The sequence below is a fragment of the Rattus norvegicus genome, chromosome 2 (genome assembly GCF_021556685.1).
Source record: "Rattus norvegicus strain SHRSP/BbbUtx chromosome 2, alternate assembly SHRSP_T2T, whole genome shotgun sequence".
NCBI lineage: Eukaryota > Metazoa > Chordata > Mammalia > Rodentia > Muridae > Rattus > Rattus norvegicus.
Window position 1 is genome coordinate 155,040,001 of NC_141535.1, and position 20,938 is coordinate 155,060,938.

The following is a 20,938-nucleotide window of genomic DNA, read 5'->3' on the forward strand; positions in this document are numbered from 1 at the left end:
CGTGTTCACAGTGAGATGTCCAGGAGGGTAAGATGGAAAAGCTGAACCAAGCAGTTAGGAGCTAGCCTAGACAACAAGACGCTGCCCCAAGCAGTTAGGGGCTAACCTAGACAACAAGACGCTTCCCCAAAGGAAGGGGGCATGGCAAGATAATTAGGTGCCTAAGGGTCCTCGCTGCCAAGCCTGATGATCTCAGTCTGATCCTAGGAGTCCACATGCTGGGGAGAGAACTGGCTCCCAGAAGCTGTTCTCTGATCTCCACACAAGTGACATGGCATGGGAGCATCTATCTACATGCACAGTCATGAAACACGAATGCAGAAGAACATGTTTAAAAAACAAGTGTTTGGGGAAAACAGTGACATGCATAGACGTTGCCTTTATCTGCAACCTTTGGAGACCAAGGGGAACTTTGCAGAACACCTGAACACATCTGTCTTCCCAGGCATCCCTGGGGGAAGTCAGCAGCCTTGTCACCCTAGACTCAGCAGCTCATGCACCCCACGCACCTCCTTAAAGTCCATGAAAGCTTTCCATCCTAAAACTCGGAGTTCTGTCTTAGAGTATAACCCTGGGGCCACACCGCATCTCCCTGAAGACTGATGTGAACGCTCTTCTGCAGAGTCTTTACTTGTTACTCCTTGTTTTGTTTTTAGGGTTTTTTTTTGGGGGGGATGTTTGTTTGCTTGTTTGTTGGTGTTCTGGATTTTTTTCAAGACAGGGTTTCTCTGTGTGGCCCGGGCTATCTTGGAGCTCACTCTGGAGACCAGGCTAATCTAAAACTCACAGAAATCTGCCTGCATCTGCTTCCTGAGTGCTGGGATTAAAGGCCTTCACCATCACCTGGCTTATTCCTTGAATTTTAAAATGCAGCTCCTTTGTTTTTAAGTTTTTGGGTCACTATGTAACCCAGTATGTTCTCAAACTTATAATCCTCCTTGGTGCTGGAACTGAAGGCATGTACCACTAACTAGCTGAAATTCTTGTAACGATCTCCATCTGAATTGATGAGTGTTCTCCTGAGAGTTCTGAACATTCCCATGTTTCCATCTCTTTTGTGGTATGAGTGACATCTGTTCCATCGTGTGTCATCCCAGAAGGCAGAATTCCATAAAGAATCCCTTCACCCAAACACAGGCCATTCCAAACCTTTACCAAGCCTGGAGGATTGTTTCGCCAGCATCCAGTATTCCTGCTGCTTTTCTCCTTGCCTCCGAGACTCCCCATTCTGTAACACCACATTCTTCCTCTTTGGTTGCTCAGGTAGTAAACTCCTCTTCATAAGCAGAGAGTTCTCAAAGTGTAGTCTTGAAACTTGCAGCATCTGTTCCAACCAGATGTGTGCACAAACTCTTGAGTCGTACCCAAACCTAGTGATCAGGAACTCTGGGAGGTGGTGGGCAGTGGTATGTTCTCACAGTGCAGCAGAGAGGTTCTGACGTGTACTAAGATTCAAAGCCTTCTGTGCTAACACCCAGGCTTAAACTCCATCCCAGGGCTGTCAAGATGGCTCGACAGGAAACGGTGATGCTTACCTTCAATCACCACAATCTGAGTTTGGTCCACAGGATCCATATGGTTGAGAACTGACTCCCATAGTGAGTGTGAGGCTCAGCCAGCTGCGCTCTGACCAGCCAGGCACGCACACCCCCTCACATGCACACCATGCACATACAAAAGCAAACAAGTGCAATTTTAAAATGTCGCCGCATGTTTGCTCTTCTTACACAGGAGCCGTCCAAAGAGGAATGTTAGCAACACATACTAAGAGAGTATGGTCATGGCTTGCTCTCTTCCCTTTATTCATTGGCTTCTTGCTTTTCTGTTTTTCTCTTTCCTAACACCTTCTCTTCCTTGCTATGAAGTGCAAAGGCAGAGCCAGCACCTCAGCATCCTCTTAGCCACACCCTGATCCATTAGCTGCCAAACCACTCTCCAAAGCCTGGGTGGGCCCAGCCTGTAGGGACCTGATAGGCAGTGAGGCTAGGACAGTTAGGTGTGTACATGAACCAGCATGTCAGGATGGCATGTGTGCTGTTAACCAGCCACTACCAGATGCTAACTGACAAGGTGAAATGCAGCCCTTTTCACTACATCTATAGTCTTAGAAGTGAAGAGCTAGGAACAGCCGTGCGTTCAACCCAACTCCCACTGTGGAAGCTAGCAGCTTCCGGTCTTAGGTGAGTGCTCCATTCCACAGAAGATACTCCATTCTTGGAGCCTTCAGCATTCCCAAGGCTGGAACTGAAGCAAGGTCTGGAACTTCTTGGGGCTCAAGGCCCCTGAAAGCACGGCGGTCAGTCACTCTTTGCGTCTGTGTAAACCTGGTTAGGTCTCCGTTTCTTTCTTTTTAGTCTGTTTCATATGCCCAGGCTTCGAGGCCTGTTATCTTTCTCAGTACCCAAATGGGTTGAGAGACCCGGGTTACTCACAGCTCCGCTCAACAGGCCTCTGTGGCATTTTGCAGCCTTAGTCATCACTGGCATTGAGACGATTTAACAACTCAGAAACTCTCAGGTTTTGGAAGATTGTGAAGATCTTCCTTCTCTCCTCTCTGGTGGAGTCTCCTCTTTGGGAACTGAAGGGAGGCATGGCTTGGCTCTGTGCTTGAATATCAGCTTAGCATGTGCAAGATCCTGGGTTTAATTCCCTGTGAGAGAGGGAATGTATGAGGAAGTGCAATGTTTCCTAGATTCAAGTGACCCTCCTGCCTCAGTACCCAGGCCTCCACTCTGCCACTCTGTGCGCATCTTGATGAGGACTTCTTTCTTTCTTTCTTTTTTAATCTTTATTAACTTGAGTATTTCTTATTTACATTTCGATTGTTATTCCTCTTCCTGGTTTCCCGGCCAACAACCCCCTAACCCTTCCTCCTCCCCTTCTACATGAGCTTCCCCTCCCCACCGTCGCCCCATTACCACTCTCCCCCAAACAATCTCTTTCACTGGGGGTTCAGTCTTGGCCGGACCAAGGGCTTCCCCTTCCACTGGTGCTCTTACTAGGCTATTCATTGCTACCTATGAGGTCAGAGTCCAGGGTCAGTCCATGTATAGTCTTTAGGTAGTGGCTTAGTCCTTGGAAACTCTAGTTGCTTGGCATTGTTGTTCATAAGGGGTCTCGAGCCCCTTCAAGATCTTCCAGTTCTTTCTCTGATTCCTTCAATGGGGGTCCTGTTCTCAGTTCAGTGGTTTGCTGTTGGCATTCGCCTATGTATTTGCTGTAATCTGGCTGTGTCTCTCAGGAGAGATCTACATCCAGTTCCTGTCAGCCTGCACTTCTTTTCTTCATCAATCTTATCTAGTTTTGTGGCTGTATATGTATGGGCCACATGTGGGGCAGGCTCTGAATGGGTGTTCCTTCTGCCTCTGTTCTAAACTTTGCCTCCCTATTCCCTGCCAAGGGTATTCTTGTTCCCTTTTAAAGAAGGAGTGAAGCATTTGCATTTTGGTCATCCTTCTTGAGTTTCATGTGTTCTGTGCATCTGGGGTAATTCAAGCATTTGGGCTAATAGCCATTAATCAATGAGTGCATACCATGTGTGTTTTTCTGTGATTGGGTTACCTCACTCAGGATGATATTTTCTAGTTCCATCCATTTGCCTATGAATTTCATAAAGTCATTGTTTTTGATAGCTGAGTAATATTCTATTGTGTAGATGTACCACATTTTCTGTATCCATTCCTCTGTTGAAGGACATCTGGGTTCTTTCCAGCTTCTGGCTATTATAAATAAGGCTGCGATGAACATAGTGGAGCACGTGTCTTTGTTATATGTTGGAGCATCTTTTGGGTATATGCCCAAGAGAGGTATAGCTGGGTCCTCAGGTATTTCAAAGTCCAATTTTCTGAGGAACCTCAAGACTGTTTTCCAGAATGGTTGTACCAGTCTGCAATCCCACCAACAATGGAGGAGTGTTCCTCTTTTTCCACATCCTCACCAGCATTTGCTGTCCCCTGAGTTTTTGATCTTAGCCATTCTCACTGGTGTGAGGTAAAATCTCAGGGTTGTTTTGATTTGCATTTCCCTTATGACTAAAGATGTTGAACATTTCTTTAGGTGTTTCTCAGCCATTCGGCATTCCTCAGCTGTGAATTCTTTGTTTAGCTCTGAACGCCATTTTTAAAATTTTTTATTTTTTATTAACTTGAGTATTTCTTATTTACATTTCGAATGTTATTCCCTTTCCCGGTTTCTGGGCCAATATCCCCCTAACCCCTCCACCTCCCCTTCTTTATGGGTGTTCCCCTCCCCATCCTCCCCCCATTACCGCCCTCCCCCAAACATTCAAGTTCACTGGGGGTTCAGTCTTAGCAGGACCAAGGGCTTCCCCTTCCACTGGTGCTCTTGGGCACCAGCACCATTTGCTTTAAATGCTATCTTTTTTCCATTGGATGGTTTTGGCTCCTTTGTCAAAAATCAAGTGCCCATAGGTGTGTGAGTTCATTTCTGGACCTTCAATTCTATCCCACTGGTCTATCTGTTTGTCTCTGTACCAATACCATGCAGTTTTTATCACTATTGCTCTGTAATACTGCTTGAGTTCAGGGACAGTGATTCCCCCAGAAGTCCTTTTATTGTTGAGGATAGTTTTAGCTATCCTGGGTTTTTTGTTATTCCAGATGAATTTGCAAATTGTTCTGTCTAACTCTCTGAAGAATTGGATTGGTATTTTGATAGGGATTGCATTGAATTTGTAGATCGCTTTTGGTAAAATGGCCATTTTTACTATATTAATCCTGCCAATCCATGAGCATGGGAGATCTTTCCATCTTCTGAGTCTTCTTCAATTTCTTTCTTCACAGGCTTGAAGTTCTTATCATACAGATCTTTTACTTGCTTGGTTAAAATCACACAGAGGTATTTTATATTATTTGGGACAATTATGAAGGGTGTCCTTTCCCTAATTTCTTTCTTGGCTTGTTTCTCTTTTGTGTAGAGGAAGGCTACTGATTTATTTGAGTTAATTTTATACCCAGCTACTTTGCTGAAGCTGTTTATTAAGTTTAGAAGTTCTCTGGTGGGTTGGAGAGATGGCTCAGCCATTAAAGGCTAGGCTCACAACCAAATATAGAAGTTCTCTGGTGGAACTTTTGGGATCACTTAAGTATATAATAATATTGTCTGCAAATAGTGATATTTTGACTTCTTCCTTTCCAATCTCTATCCCTTTAAATCTCCATTTGTTGTCTGATTGCTCTGGCTAGAACTTCAAGAACTATATTGAATAAGTAGGGAGAGAGTGGGCAGCCTTGTCTAGTCTCTGATTTTAGTGGGATTGCTTCAAGTTTCTCTCCATTCAGTTTAATGTTAGTGACTGGTTTGCTGTATATGGCTTTTACTATGTTTAGGTATGGGCCTTGAATTCCTATTCTTTCCAGGACTTTTATCATGAAAGAGTGTTGAATTTTGTCAAATGCTTTCTCAGCATCTAATGAAATGATCATGTGGTTTTGTTCTTTCAGTTTGTTTATATAATGGATCACGTTGATGGTTTTCCGTATATTAAACCATCCCTGCATGCCTGGGATGAAGCCTACTTGATCATGGTGGATCATTGTTTTGATGTGCTCTTGGATTCAGTTTGCCAGAATTTTATTGAGTATTTTTGCGTCGATATTCATAAGGGAAATTGGTCTGAAGTTCTCTTTCTTTGTTGGGTCTTTGTGTGGTTTAGGTGTAAGAGTAATTGTGGCTTCATAGAAGGAATTTGTTAGCTCTCCATCTGTTTCAATTTTGTGGAATAGTTTGGATAGTATTGGTATGAGGTCTTCTATGAAGGTCTGATAGAATTCTGCACCGAACCCGTCTGGACCTGGGCTCTTTTTAGTTGGGAGACCTTTAATGACTGCTTCTATTTAGGAGTTGCGGGGTTGTTTAAATGGTTTATCTGTTCCTGATTTAACTTCGGTACCTGGTATCTGTCTAGGAAATTGTCCATTTCCTGCAGATTTTCAAGTTTTGTTGAATATAGGCTTTTGTAGTATGATCTGATGATTTTTTGAATTTCCTCTGATTCTGTAGTTATGTCTCCCTTTTCATTTCTGATTTTGTTAATTTAGACACACTCTCTGTGTCCTCTCCTTAGTCTGGCTAAGAGTTTATCTATCTTGTTGACTTTCTCAAAGAACCAACTTTTGGTTCTGTTGATTTTTTTCTATGGTCCTTTTTGTTTCTACTTGGTTGATTTCAGCTCTGTGTTTGATTATTTCCTGTCTTCTACTCCTCCTGATGTATTTGCTTCTTTTTGTTCTAGAGCTTTTAGATGTGCTGTCAAGCTGCTGACATATGCTCTCTCCTGTTTCTTTCTGCAGGCTCTCAGAGCTATGTTTTCCTCTTAGCACAGCTTTCATTGTGTCCCATAAGTTTGGGTATGTTATACCTTCATTTTCATTAAATTCTAAGAAGTCTTTAATTTCTTTCTTTATTTCTTCCTTGACCACGTTATGATTGAGTAGAGCATTGTTCAACTTCCATGTATATGTGGGTGTTCTTCCATTATTGTTATTGAAGACCAGCTTTAGCCCGTGGTGGTCTGATAGGACACATGGGATTATTTCTATCTCTCTGTATCTGTTGAGACCTGTTTTATGACCAATTATATGGTCAATTTTAGAGAAAGTACCATGAGGTGGTGAGAAGAAGCTATATCCTTTTGTTTTAGGATAGAATGTTCTATAAATATCTGTTAAGTCCATTTGGTTCATGACTTCTCTTAGTCTGTCTATGTCTCTGTTTAATTTCTGTTTCCATGATCTGTTCATTGATGAGGGTGGTGTGTGGAAATCTCCTACTATTATTATGTGAGGTGCAATGTGTGCTTTGAGCTTTAGTAAGGTTTCTTTTATGTATGTAGGTGCCCTTGTATTTGGAGCATAGATATTTAGGATTGAGAGTTCTTCTTGGTGGATTTTTCCTTTGATGAATATGAAGTGTCCTTCCTTATCTTTTTTGATGACTTTTAGTTGAAAATCGATTTTATTCGATATTAGAATGGCTACTCCAGCTTGCTTCTTCTGACCATTTGCTTGGAAAGTTGTTTTCCAGCCTTTCACTCTGAGGTAGTGTCTGTCTTTGTCTCTGAGGTGTGTTTCCTGTAGGCAGCAGAATGCAGGGTCCTCATTGTGTATCCAGTTTGTTAATCTATGTCTATTTATTGGAGAGTTGAGACCATTGATGTTGAGAAATATTAAGGAATAGTGATTATTGCTTCCTGTTATATTCAAATTTGATGTAAGATTTTCTTCTCTTTGTTTTGTTGCCAAGACAATTAGTTTCTTGCTTTTTCTAGAAGGTAGCTTGCCCCCTTATGTTGGGCTTTACCATTTATTATCCTTTGTAGTGCTGGATTTGTAGAAAGATATTGTGTAAATTTGGTTTTGTCGTGGAATATCTTGGTTTCTCCATCAATGTTAATTGAGAGTTTTGCAGGATACAGTAACCTGGGCTGGCATTTGTGTTCTCTTAGGGTCTGTATGACATCTGTTCAGGATCTTCTGGATTTCATAGTCTCTGGTGAGAAGTCTGGTGTGATTCTGATAGGTCTGCCTTTATATGTTACTTGACCTTTTTCCCTTAGTGCTTTTAGTATTCTTTCTTTATTTTGTGCATTTGGTGTTTTGACTATTATGTGATGGGAGGACTTTCTTTTCTGGTCCAATCTATTTGGAGTTCTGTAGGCTTCTTGTATGTTTATGGACGTCTCTTTCTTTAGGTTAGGGAAGTTTTCTTCTATGATTTTTGTTGAAGATATTTTCTGGTCCTTTGAGCTGGGAGTCTTCACTCTCTTTTATACCTATTATCCTTAGGTTTGATCTTCTCATTGAGTCCTGGATTTCCTGTATGTTTTGGACCAGTAGCTTTTTCCGTTTTACATTATCTTTGACAGTTGTGTCTATGATCTCTATGGAATCTTCTGCTCCTGAGATTCTCTCTTCTGTCTCTTGTATTCTGTTTGTGATGCTTGTATCTAAAGCTCCTTGTCTCTTCCTTTGGTTTTCTATATCCAGGGTTGTTTCCCTGTGTCCTTTCTTTATTTCTTCTATTTCCATTTTTAATTCCTTCAACTGTTTGGTTATGTTTTCCTAGAATTCTTTCAGGGATTTTAGTGATTCCTCTCTATAGGCTTCTCATTGTTTATTTATGTTTTCCTACATTTCTCTAAGGGAGTTCTTCATGTCTTTTTTGAAGTCCTCCAGCCTCATGATCAAATATGATTTTGAAACTAGATCTTGCTTTTCTGGTGTGTTTGGATATTTCGTGTTTGCTTTGGTGGGAGAATTGGGCTCCGATGATGCCATGTAGTCTTGGTTTCTGTTGCTTGGATTCTTGCGTTTGCATCTCACCATCAGATTATCTCTAGTGTTACTTTGTTCTTCTATTTCTGACAGTGGCTAGACTGTCATATAGGCCTGTGTGTTAGGACTGCTGTAGACCTGTTTTCCTTCAGCCAGTTATGGGGACAGAGTGTTCTGCTTTTGGCCGTGTAGTTTTTCCTATCTACAGGTCTTCAGCTGTTCCTGTGGGCCTGTGTCTTGAGTTCACCAGACAGGTCGCTTGCAGCAGAAAAGTTGGTCTTACCTGTGGTCCCGAGGCTCAAGTTGCTCGTGGGGGGGCTGCTTTTGAGCTCTCAGTGAGGGCGGCAACCAGGAGGGCCTGTGCCGCCTTTTTGCAGAACCCGCGTGCACCGGGGTCCCAGATGGGGTTAGGCGTTTTCCTCTGGAGTCAGAAATGTGGGCAGAGTGTAGTCTCTTCTGGCTTCCCAGGCATGTCTGCCCCTCTGAGGACTACTTTCTTTGGCCAATTGCTCAGCAACCTTAGCGCTTCAGTTACCGGATATGTTTAAGTCTCAATTCGTAGCTGCGGTTCGGGCCTCTCCTTTTCACTCCAGAGCCACATAGGAATCGCTCTCTGGGCACCACATTATCATGGATGTCTCCAGGTCCCTGCTTTAGTGCGTCCCAACCCATAGTTTCCCCCTCCTATGCTCTTCACCTATGGTCTTCAGCACAGCCGGCGACACCATTACCCTCATCATTTTCAACCAGGAAATGAGACACTCCAATAACACTGGTCTCTTGAGTCTGTTTCCTCTTCACTAGGCAGAACCAGCAAACCACAACATCCTGAAGCAGGTCCTGGTCGCTTGGTTTGTGTCAGGGCCTGGCTTGGAATTCCTACCTAGAGTTCTCCCCTGGAATTCTGCATCCCTCCAAGACAGTTTTTGCTTCTGTTATCATTATAGCATGTCCAGAAAGTGACAACTTTTGCACCTCAAATAGCCACTTGAAGGGCCTGGAGGAGGTCACAATGCTCAGCCTGACCCTAGAAGTTATCTTGGCTCAAAGACACATTAGCAATATTCCTTCCCCTTACTGTAGCCAAAGCAGTCTGTCTTCCCTTCCTTTCTCTCGGGCATCAGTGCTATGGATTAAACTCAAGGCTTTGTGTGAGTTAGGCAAGCATTCTACCATTACACCCACCCAGCACACTGAGTGATCTTCCTGAATATAGAACATGCCAGATCTTTGTCTTTCTCATAATCTTTTTCTAGCTCCTGACCAGCTTAAACACCCCTTCAAGATCTAACCCCATGGCCCTCTCTAGCCTCCTCACTCTTTCTTGTCTTCTCCATGCTCTAACCACACCACAGAGGCGTGTGTGCATCTGTAGAGCCCCTGCAATTTCTCCCCAGTAGCCATCCTAGCTCTTCTCCCAGTACTCTGCACCGTACTTAACCACTGTGTCTTCAGAACTTTCCTGAGAATAGAGCTGTGCCCAAACCATGCCTGCACACAGTGAGACCCCAGAGGGCTTCTGAAGAATGGCCAAGAGAATCCACCAGCTTTGGTAGCAGCATTCAACAGCAGAGAGAGTAAACTGGCCCTCCACTCGGCACTACCCTGCTCTACACACTTCTTTCTGGGCCTCCATTTTTCCTCACCCACCAAATGGGAGTATCCATCTCTGAATGTCTTCCAGTTCCAAGGACTTGCTCTGTCAGGCTTAGTGGAACCTGGAAGTTCTTCAAATGTGTGAAGATTGCTTCACGTCTGTATCAGCACACACAGACGCAGTTAAATGTCTGTCATCTTTTGATTACTTACAAAAAAATCTTCACTTGGAGAATGAAGTCTTCCTCATACCCTTTCTGCCATGACTGTGGAGGAGTGAAGGTTTGCGAGTCCCTGTGCCGCCCTTCTTCCTGTCTTCATTCCATGTCCTCCATCTTGTCCTCCACCTGCATTCATTAGGTGCAAGCAAAGAACAGATACACTGTCTATCTTAAGGCTAGGAAACAAGGCCGGAAGGTGCTGGAAAGGTGAGTCCACAAGGCCTGACAGGCAAGCTATTAAATCCTTCTTTTCAAGATCATACTGCTCTCCCCAGACTGTAGTCACTGAGCAAAATGCTTTAGTCACCGTGCGGGAAATGAGTTATGTGAGCGCTGCCCTTTATAGTGCCCAGTGACTCGGAATGAAAGAGATGCTAATAAATGACCCAACCCAAGAAGAAAGAGAAGGGACAATGTTCCCACTGAAAAGCACTTAAGAAAACTTAGTCAGTGTTACACACTTTTCATCCTGAAATTCTACTGCTGTGTTAAAGGTTAAAACAAGGCCTCAAAACAAAATGATTGCTCCAATTAAGGTTCTTGTTGGGAGGAAGGTTTTGTAGTTCAAAGTCCTGCTTATAGCTGATGGCCATATTAACATTAGCCATTGGCTGCTGACCTATTAAGATGTTGTATACACTGTAAGCAAAGAAAAGCCAATGCTAGCGTGATGCTTTCTGAGAATCTATTTGTTCTTCAACCTGAGGGAAGCGATCATGAAAGGAGGCATGCGTGCGCGCACACACACACACACACACACACACAAACACGCGCGCGCGTGCGCATGTCTCTCCTGTATATAATCTAAGTCTATACAACAATTTTTGTATATTTTACATATGTATATGTCTTATATATGTATGTTATTTTTGTTTCTATGATTCTTTTCCTTATGTAAGAATCTATTTTTAAGAGAAACATTTAAAGAATTTATTTTAATTTAATGTAACCAACTTTTGTTTTGCTTTGTTCTGCTTTTTGACACATGGTCTTTCTATGTAGCCTTGGCTGGCCTATTACTCACTGTGTAGTCCAACCTGGACTTGAATTAAGATTCAATGACCTCTGCTTCCCAAATGCTGGGTGTACACCATGTCTTTTGGGCTATTTTATTATTTTAAAATGTGTGTGTGTGTGTGTGTGTGTGTGTGTGTGTGTGTGTGTGTGTGTGTACAGGAGCCTATGGAAGCCAGAGGTATCAGATCCCCTAAAACTGTAGTTATAGGCAATTGTAATCTAGTAGATATCACTGCTGGGTACTGAACTTAGTCCTTTGGAAGAACAATTAAGAGTTCTTTTTTTTTTAACGATTTTATTTAGTTTTATGTGTATATACAGAACACAAATATATAAGCCAAATATTATATCTAAAAGACAGACCTTAACAAAGATCAAACACTCCACTTTTCTTAAAGTAGAGATCACCCAGATGGGAAAATCAAGAAACACTTCAATTAACAACAAAATATTTCATCAAACAGCAAGAGGACATTCTTTCCCTCAGAACATGGAATGTTTTCTAGGACTGATCATTTATCTCAAGAACATAAAAAAATAAAGAAAAATCCTATCACATATTCTCAGACCACAATACAATCAAATGGAAAATCAATATAAAATGGAAATGGATTAATATATGGGAACTTTAAAATATGTTTTTTTTAAATTTAGAGAATACTTTATTAGTTTTTGTAATCAAACCCACGTAGATAAGACCTTACATATTTAATACAGTGTGTTACCCCTGTACAAATGGAAAAAACTTAAGTTCAACATTTCTAGACCAATATGGCTGTTAATTTCTGTACAGTGCCAACTCAACACAGTAAACAGGGATACTTTTTTCCAAAGTTGACAGCACAGCTAAAGTTTCAAAAAATTCAAATTATGGGCTGGAGAGATGGCTCAGTGGTTAAGAGCACCGACTGCTCTTCCTGAGGTCCTGAGTTCAAATCCCAGCAACCACATGGTGGCTCACAACCATCTGTAATGGGATCTGATGCCTTCTTCTGGTGTGTCTGAAGACAGCTGCTACAGTGTACTCATATATAATAAATAAATAAAATATTAAAAAAATTCAAATTATATATCTGTGTATATATATTTATATTTATATAAAAAGACCAATAATAGCAGTGTGTTATGCATCAACAGCAGCAACAGCTTTTCCAGGTTCTGCAGTCATCTGAACAAAACTGTAGAGACATCCAGCACACTCCATTAAAAAAAAAAGTAAAAAAACAAAACCCGAGAAAACAGCACAGTTCTGTTACTCTTGTGGTACCTGGCACCATTTTTTTTAAATTAGCTTCTCAATCATCATCTGGAAAGAAAACATTCTGAGCAACATCATTAAAAACAGCTCTGATAAAGCACAGTCACTACTACGTGTCATAAAGCAGGTACAAGCTATTTTACATCCACAGAGGTATGGTACAGTACTGTCCTACATCTATAATACTAGAGGATACAATTTAAAAGGCATTATTTGAGACTTGATTCTACTTTTCCAGCAGAGGGCCCAAAGGATGGTGTGACACAGCTTTGTAAAGAAACATACTCTAGACAGGATTTCCTTTCACTAGTGGCACAGTTCTAAGGATTCATTCTCTCCATGAATGTCAGCTAAAACCGTTATTAAAAAAATGAAATATCCCTAGAACAAAACCGTATAAACACCGGATTCACATGAAGATGACCTAGTGGAGACAAGCTGGACCTCACCTTACCAACAAGCTATCAAATCTGTTATGTTTAAACAGTGAGACCTCCAAGGAAGGAGATGCCAAGTAGTGCTTCAAAGCTTCGGACCACAATCAAACACAGCATCCTTTTCAACAGAAGCAGAAGCTCATCTGAATATGCTCAAGGATGCTGACATCAACATTTAATCATCTCCTCACTCATCCAGGAAGAAGGGGAGATCAGTTACTACTGTACTTTATTGTGTTCAATCAAATCACCATGTTACAAAAATAGCAAGCTGCCATAATAAAAAATAAGGCTCCTCTATCCAGCACCAGATAGCATCATTTTACTTTCAAGCCTAGAAATTGCACACTTGTATATAAACCAACCGAAGATGAGGATTGAGAGTTCATCTTGGTGGATTTTTCCTTTGATGAATATGAAGTGTCCTTCCTTATCTTTTTTGATGACTTTTAATTGAAAATTGATTTTATTTGATATTAGAATGGCTACTCCAGCTTGGTTCTTCTGACCATTTGCTTGGAAAGTTGTTTTCCAGCCTTTCACTCTGAGGTAGTGTCTGTCTTTGTCTCTGAAGTGTGTTTCCTGTAGGCAGCAGAATGCAGGGTCCTCATTGCGTATCCAGTTTGTTTTTTTTGTTTTTTTTTACATTATTTCTAGTTTTATTTTGTTTTTTTCCAAATAATATTTTTTTATTATTTTTTTTATTAATTTGAGTATTTCTTATATACATTTCAAGTGTTATTCCCTTTCCCGGTTTCCGGGCAAACATCCCCCTCCCCCCTCCCCTTCCTTATGGGTGTCCCCCTCCCAACCCTCCCCCCATTGCTGCCCTCCCCCCATAGTCTAGTTCACTGGGGGTTCAGTCTTAGCAGGACCCAGGGCTTCCCCTTCCACTGGTGCTCTTACTAGGATATTCATTGCTACCTATGGGGTCAGAGTCCAGGGTCAGTCCATGTATAGTATTTAGGTAGTGGCTTAGTCCCTGGAAGCTCTGGTTGCTTGACATTGTTGTACTTTTGGGGTCTCGAGCCCCTTCAAGCTCTTCCAGTTCTTTCTCTGATTCCTTCAACGGGGGACCTATTCTCAGTTCAGTGGTTTGCGGCTGGCATTCGCCTCTGTATTTGCTGTATTCTGGCTGTGTCTCTCAGGAGCGATCTACATCCGGCTCCTGTCGGTCTGCACTTCTTTGCTTCATCCATCTTGTCCAATTGGGTGGCTGTATATGTATGGGCCACCTGTGGGGCAGGCTCTGAATGGGTGTTCCTTCAGTCTCTGTTTTAATCTTTGCCTCTCCCTTCCCAGCCAAGGGTATTCTTTTTCCTCATTTAAAGAAGGAGTGAAGCATTCACATTTTGATCATCCGTCTTGAGTTTCGTTTGTTCTAGGGATCTAGGGTAATTCAAGCATTTGGGCTAATAGCCACTTATCAATGAGTGCATACCATGTATGTCTTTCTGTGATTGGGTTAGCTCACTCAGGATATTTTCCAGTTCCAACCATTTGCCTACGAATTTCATAAACTCGTTGTTTTTGATAGCTGAGTAATATTCCATTGTGTAGATGTACCACATTTTCTGTATCCATTCCTCTGTTGAAGGGCATCTGGGTTCTTTCCATTTTCTGGCTATTATAAATAAGGCTGCGATGAACATAGTGGAGCACGTGTCTCTTTTATATGTTGAGGCATCTTTTGGGTATATGCCCAAGAGAGGTATAGCTGGATCCTCAGGCAGTTCAATGTCCAATTTTCTGAGGAACCTCCAGACTGATTTCCAGAATGGTTTTACCAGTCTGCAATCCCACCAACAATGGAGGAGTGTTCCTCTTTCTCCACATCCTCGCCAGCATCTGCTGTCACCTGAGTTTTTGATCTTAGCCATTCTCACTGGTGTGAGGTGAAATCTCAGGGTTGTTTTGATTTGCATTTCCCTTATGACTAAAGATGTTGAACATTTCTAAAGATGTTTCTCAGCCATTCGGCATTCCTCAGCTGTGAATTCTTTGTTTAGCTCTGAACCCCATTTTTTAATAGGGTTATTTGTTTCCCTGCGGTCTAACTTCTTGAGTTCTTTGTATATTTTGCGTATCCAGTTTGTTAATCTATGTCTTTTTATTGGGGAGTTGAGGCCATTGATGTTGAGAGATATTAAGGAATAGTGATTATTGCTTCCTGTTATATTCATATTTGGATGTGAGGTTATGTTTGTGTGCTTTTCTTCTCTTTGTTTTGTTGCCAAGATGATTAGTTTTCTTGCTTCTTCTAGGGTATAGCTTGCCTCCTTATGTTGGGCTTTACCCTTTATTATCCTTTGTAGTGCTGGATTTGTAGAAAGATATTGTGTAAATTTGGTTTTGTCATGGAATATCTTGGTTTCTCCATCTATGTTAATTGAGAGTTTTGCAGGATACAGTAACCTGGGCTGGCATCTGTGTTCTCTTAGGGTCTGTATGACATCTGTCCAGGATCTTCTGGCCTTCATAGTTTCTGGCGAGAAGTCTGGTGTGATTCTGATAGGTCTCCCTTTATATGTTACTTGACCTTTTTCCCTTACTGCTTTTAATATTCTTTCTTTATTTTGTGCGTTTGGTGTTTTGACTATTATGTGACGGGAGGTGTTTCTTTTCTGGTCCAATCTATTTGGAGTTCTGTAGGCTTCTTGTATGTCTATGGGTATCTCTTTTTTTAGGTTAGGGAAGTTTTCTTCTATGATTTTGTTGAAGATATTTACTGGTCCTTTGAGCTGGGAGTCTTCACTCTCTTCTATACCTATTATCCTTAGGTTTGATCTTCTCATTGAGTCCTGGATTTCCTGTATGTTTTGGACCAGTAGCTTTTTCTGCTTTACATTATCTTTGACAGTTGAGTCAATGATTTCTATGGAATCTTCTGCTCCCGAGATTCTCTCTTCCATCTCTTGTATTCTGTTGGTGAAGCTTGTATCTACAGCTCCTTGTCTTTTCTTTTGATTTTCTATGTCCAGGGTTGTTTCCATGTGTTCTTTCTTGATTGCTTCTATTTCCATTTTTAATTCCTTCAACTGTTTGATTGTGTTTTCCTGGAATTCTTTCAGGGATTTTTGTGTCTCCTCTCTATGGGTTTCTACTTGTTTATGTTTTCCTGGAATTCTTTCAGGCATTTTTGCGATTCCTCTCTGTAGGCTTCTACTTGTTCTCTAAGGGAGTTCTCCACGTCTTTCTTGAAGTCCTCCAGCATCATGATCAAATACGATTTTGAAACTAGATCTTGCTTTTCTGGTGTGTTTGGATATTCCATGTTTATTTTGGTGGGAGAATTGGGCTCCGATGATGCCATGTAGTCTTGGTTTCTGTTGCTTGGGTTCCTGCGCTTGCCTCTCGCCATCAGATTATCTCTAGTGTTACTTTGTTCTGCTATTTCTGATCGTGGCTAGACTGTCCTATAAGCCTGTGTGTCAGGAGTGCTGTAGACCTGTTTTCCTGTTTTCTTTCAGCCAGTTATGGGGACAGAGTGTTCTGCTTTCGGGTGTGTAGTTTTTCCTCTCTACAGGTCTTCAGCTGTTCCTGTGGGCCTGTGTCTTGAGTTCACCAGGCAGGTTTCTTGGGGGGGAAAAGTTGGTCCTACCTGTGGTTCCAAGGCTCAAGTTTGCTTGTGGGGTACTGCCTAAGTCCTCTCCACGGCGGCAGCAACCGGGAAGATCTGCGCCGCTCTTTCCGGGAGCCTCCGTGCACTAGGGTTCCAGATGACTTTTGGTGTTTTCCTCTGGCGTCTGGATGTGCACAGAGTGCAGTCTCTTCTGGTTTCCCAGGCGTGTCTGCCTCTCTGAAGGTTTAGCTCTCCCTCCCACGGGATTTGGGTGCAGAGAACTGTTTATCTGGTCTGTTTCCTTCAGGTTCTGGCGGTGTCTCAGGCGCAGGGGTCCTGCCGCTCCTGGGCCCTCCCCCACGGGAACCCAGAGGCCTTATACAGTTGCCTCTTGGGCCAGGGATGTGGGCAGGGGTGGGCAGTGTTGGTGGTCTCTTCCGCTCTGCAGCCTCAGGAGTGCCCACCTGATCAGGCGGTGAGGTCTCTCTCCCACGGGGTTTGGGAGCAGAGAGCTGCTGCGGGCCGGGATCCGCGGGTGAATTAAGAGTTCTTAACTGCTGAACCATCTCTCTAGTCCCAAGTGACATATATTCATTCATTCTTTCTTTTTCTTCCCTTCCTTCCTTCCTTCCTTCCTTCCTTCCTTCCTTCCTTCCTTCTCTCCCTTGTTTGTTTTTGTTTTCCAAAACAGAGTTTCTCTGTGTGACAGTCCTGGATGTCCGGGAGCTCACTTTAAGGACCAAGTTGTCCTTGAACTCACAGAGAACCACCTGCTTCTGCCCACTGAATGCTGGGATTAAATGTGTGTATCACCCCCACTCTCCTCTTATTGTTACATTTGCAATCTTCCTAATATACCCAGTGGAACAATAGGCAGGGGTCAAGATTTGATGGTTTGGGAGACTGAAGAAGAGAAGGAGGAAATGGAGGAAAGGAGGGAATAGAGATGGGAAAAAGAAAAGGAGAAGGAGGGAGAAGAAAAAGAGGAGGAGGAAGAGGAACAAGAGGAAGAGGAGGAGGAGGAGGAAGAGGAGGAAGAGGAGGAGCAATAGGAATAAGAGGGAGGAGGAGGAAGAGGAGGAGGACGACGACGACGACGATGACGATGATGACAGAGGAGCAATGGGCGAATAGGAAGAAATAGAAAAGCTAGGTGACCAAAGAAGACACAGGGATGGTTTTGGTCGATGAGAGGCAGATGGCAGATCATGACAACACTTCCTAGCTGGGGATTGACCTGGCAAGGACTCACAAAGGGAGGAGGCTGGGATAGCCCCCTAGAACTAAACCAAGAGACGGCCCTCCTTGGTCAGTGCAGTGCCCAGGGACAGCATGCTCTCCATAAAAGGTGTCTTCAACTTTGGGCCCCATCTAGATCTAAAGGGCAGCATCTTTCAGTGGACAGTAATTGTTTCAAGAGGTGACATTGAGAGCCAGGGAGATGCAGAGGCAGTGAGAGCTCTTCACTCTTTAATGCTTCCTTGCTACAGGGGCAGCCACATTCTGTGAACAGTGAAAGTGCAGGCACCAGGCACACAGGTGGTGCACAGGCCTAATACATGCAGTCAGGATAGTCACATACATACAGGGGGAAAAAGACACTCGGTGTGTATGGAAGCTGATCTTCAAGTATCTGAAAGTGTTTTAAGGTCTCAGGTACTTCCTGTTGTCACATAGCAAATAACGTCCTGGAACAGTCAACATGTGTGACAAAGCTTGGTGTAAGGTTAGAGGGGGAGGCCACACCGGAGATGAAGATGCTGGAGTTGCTCGTGTCTCAGCACATGTGCTGCTGAAGTGAGTACATACTCTGCATTCTATCACTGGTAAGTACCATTCTCTGTTTAAGAGGAAGAAGAGAGAAGAGGAGGCGGAGGAGCAGCAGCGGTGGTGAGCAGAGCCGAGCAGCGGATGTTACCAGGTCGTGGGCTCCTTTACCTTCCTTCTTCCTGTCTCACCTGAAGGGTTCAGCAAGGTACCGAGCAATAGAGGACGTTTCAAGCAGGTTTAGCATCTCCAGTCTTCATCACCCCTAAGCAGTGAATGGCTGGGGGATGTGTGGCCAAGAGCTGTCATTAGCATTTTCAGAAGCAAACTCTCAGAACCTGTCGGGAGTTGACCTCTGTCCTAGTTTGTTTCTGTTACTGTAATAAACACCATGGCCAATGGTCTGGAAGCGCTTGTCTTTGTCTTCCAGGCCACAGTCCATCCTTAGGGGAAGCCAAGGCAGGAGCTCATGGAGGGACTCTGAGGAGAAGCTAGAGAGAAAGGCTGCTTACTTGCTTGCTGGCTGGTACTCAGACAGTTCTCTCATCCAGTCCAGGGCCGCCTGCGCTGGGCCTTCCCACATCCATCACCTACCAGAAACTGCCCCCACAGCCATGTCCGTAGGGCAGCCCGATTGAGGCCATTCCTCAATCAAGGCTCCCTTTCTCTGCTGTGTCAGCTTGAAAGCAGGATTGGTATCAGAGTTCTGTGCCCAAGTCATCAGAAAAATTAGTGCTGCAAAATGCAGGAAGAAGATAGACCCTGAAGAGAGATGGAAGGTGGTTTGAGGTGGGGGATGCTCTTATTATAATAAATGCATAGCACCAGGAAGAGCCCTGCAGTTCTTGGGACCCTTTACACTCATTGGCCTATGCTTTGAGTTACAACCATAGCAGCTGAAGATAAATGTAACAAGCACCTGGAAAGCAGGAACTGACGTCTTATTTTACTACTGAGAACTCCTATGACCTAAGGCCCAACACAATACTAGGTAAACAGATGGTGTTTAGAAAACACTATGGCTCAATTAACTGATCCTGTCATGTATTGTGTGCTACGCTGAAATGTTTATCAGCGTGCTCTACGATGAAGACAATAGTTGTAAAAACTTTTTAAAAACTTAATCACATAGCAGACACTAAGCAAGAGATCTATCACAGAGGGACATGCCCAGCCAGACAAGAATTCTATATTTGCTCATTTACAGTTTCCCATGTTATGGTTACATTTTAGAGCATGCTGTAGATACATACTAACTTTCATGACAACCCACCCTGGTTCCACCCCTCAAAAGATGACTTTATGGGGTATTTGTTTGGGGTGCACACACACGCGCACACACACGCATACGCATGCATGTGTAGTGTTGGGGTTGAACTCAGAGCTTTCTGCATACTATATAATTGCTCTATGACTTACCTACATACTGAGTCTTTTTTTTTTTGATTTTTTGGTTTTTTTGTACAATAAAGATATAATCTCATAAGTTTGACAAAATGCAACCATACTTCAAGTAGTAAATGAACTGTTTATTTGAGAACAAAGTTCTCAGTATTAGCTTAGCAATATTACAGTGCTAGATAGAGCTGTGAAAGTATTTAAATGCCCTTCAACTTACTCAATATTCCATGAAATGTTAACTGTGATTGAAATATTTGGCACCTATACCAATCCACTCTCCCTTTCCTAGGGAGTCAGGAAGGCCATATGGTGTGATAATTATTATTCTGGGGGTTCACTACAACCCCTTTGCTTCCTTTAAATATCTATTTGGGGTTTCTACTGGCACTCATGTAGGGTTATTGTGGGGTCCCGCATCTGCTCTGCCACAGGACTCGGCCTCTCTGGAAGGCAGGATGTGGGAAGTTTGACTACACTTACCCCAAACTGCTGCCGGGCAGGTGTCGGACTGTGAGAAGCCATGGGACACCATTCCAAGGGTGGGGGATTGTGGTTTGAGGCACAGGATATAGCTGGAGCTGGCTCGGGTGTCCCCAGGCCTGTAAGGAGGCCAGGACCATTTGGTTCTCAGGCTCTTAGGCATCCAGGTGCCCCTGGGATGCCATGTAGGGCAAAGGCCTTCTCTGTGGCTGCCCACAGCAAATCCCAATGAAAGGAGATAGTCCGTGGTTTTAAGGTATTTATTGTCACGATGGAAAGTGGATGAGTAAAACCGTACCCCACTTCTCAGAGTGGGCCTGATGATTAAATAACTTTTGTAGGGAGGAGTATCTGGAAGTGAAAATTCATTGGCTAAGCCTCCAGGCCTTTAGGTACCTCATTATAATGAAGATCTGTCTTGAGCCTCTGTGACCTGTGGCCATGTCTTCTACCTGTGAAAGGGCTAAGGGTGTTGTCCTTCACGTGACTGAAATCACAAATCTATGGAGGGCTGCGGCTAGTGACGGGCCTGCTTTCCTGGAAATCAGATGAAACACCTATCATCCCTTCCCGGTCACTGGGGATTTCAAACCTCCTCAACCAGGAACTGGGGTGCCTTTCACGGTCCCACATTCTACCTGAAATCAGATTATTTAGTTCCCAAATAAAGGACACAGAGACCTTTAGATTTATAATAAGCTTCAGAGTACTAGAGCTGGGCAGATATCAGCCCTCTATTCTATGTTGTCTACTTCCCTCTGGCGACCCCTGAGATATCACTTGCCATGGTACACCTAGGCCACTGCTACTCTGTCAGGCCAGCACTCAAGATCATGTGTTCATGGTCCACCTACCCCATGGCAACCTCCTCCCTTCTTTCTCTCTGGCTCTCTCCTCATGGTCTC

General features: G+C 43.2%; 1 long non-coding RNA gene across 2 annotated transcripts in view; it reads left to right on the forward strand.

The window, feature by feature from the left end:
- Positions 1-1,998: 1,998 nt before the first annotated feature.
- Positions 1,999-20,938, forward strand: part of LOC147996296 (uncharacterized) — a 43,761-nt gene continuing 24,821 nt past the window's right edge. Inside the window, exon 1 of one of the 2 annotated variants that reach the window (XR_015675503.1) lies at positions 1,999-2,180. This is a non-coding gene — a long non-coding RNA (uncharacterized LOC147996296). Of the gene's footprint in view, positions 2,181-18,236; positions 18,361-20,938 lie in introns of those variants that run through there. The other variant, XR_015675504.1, reaches the window with a different exon arrangement.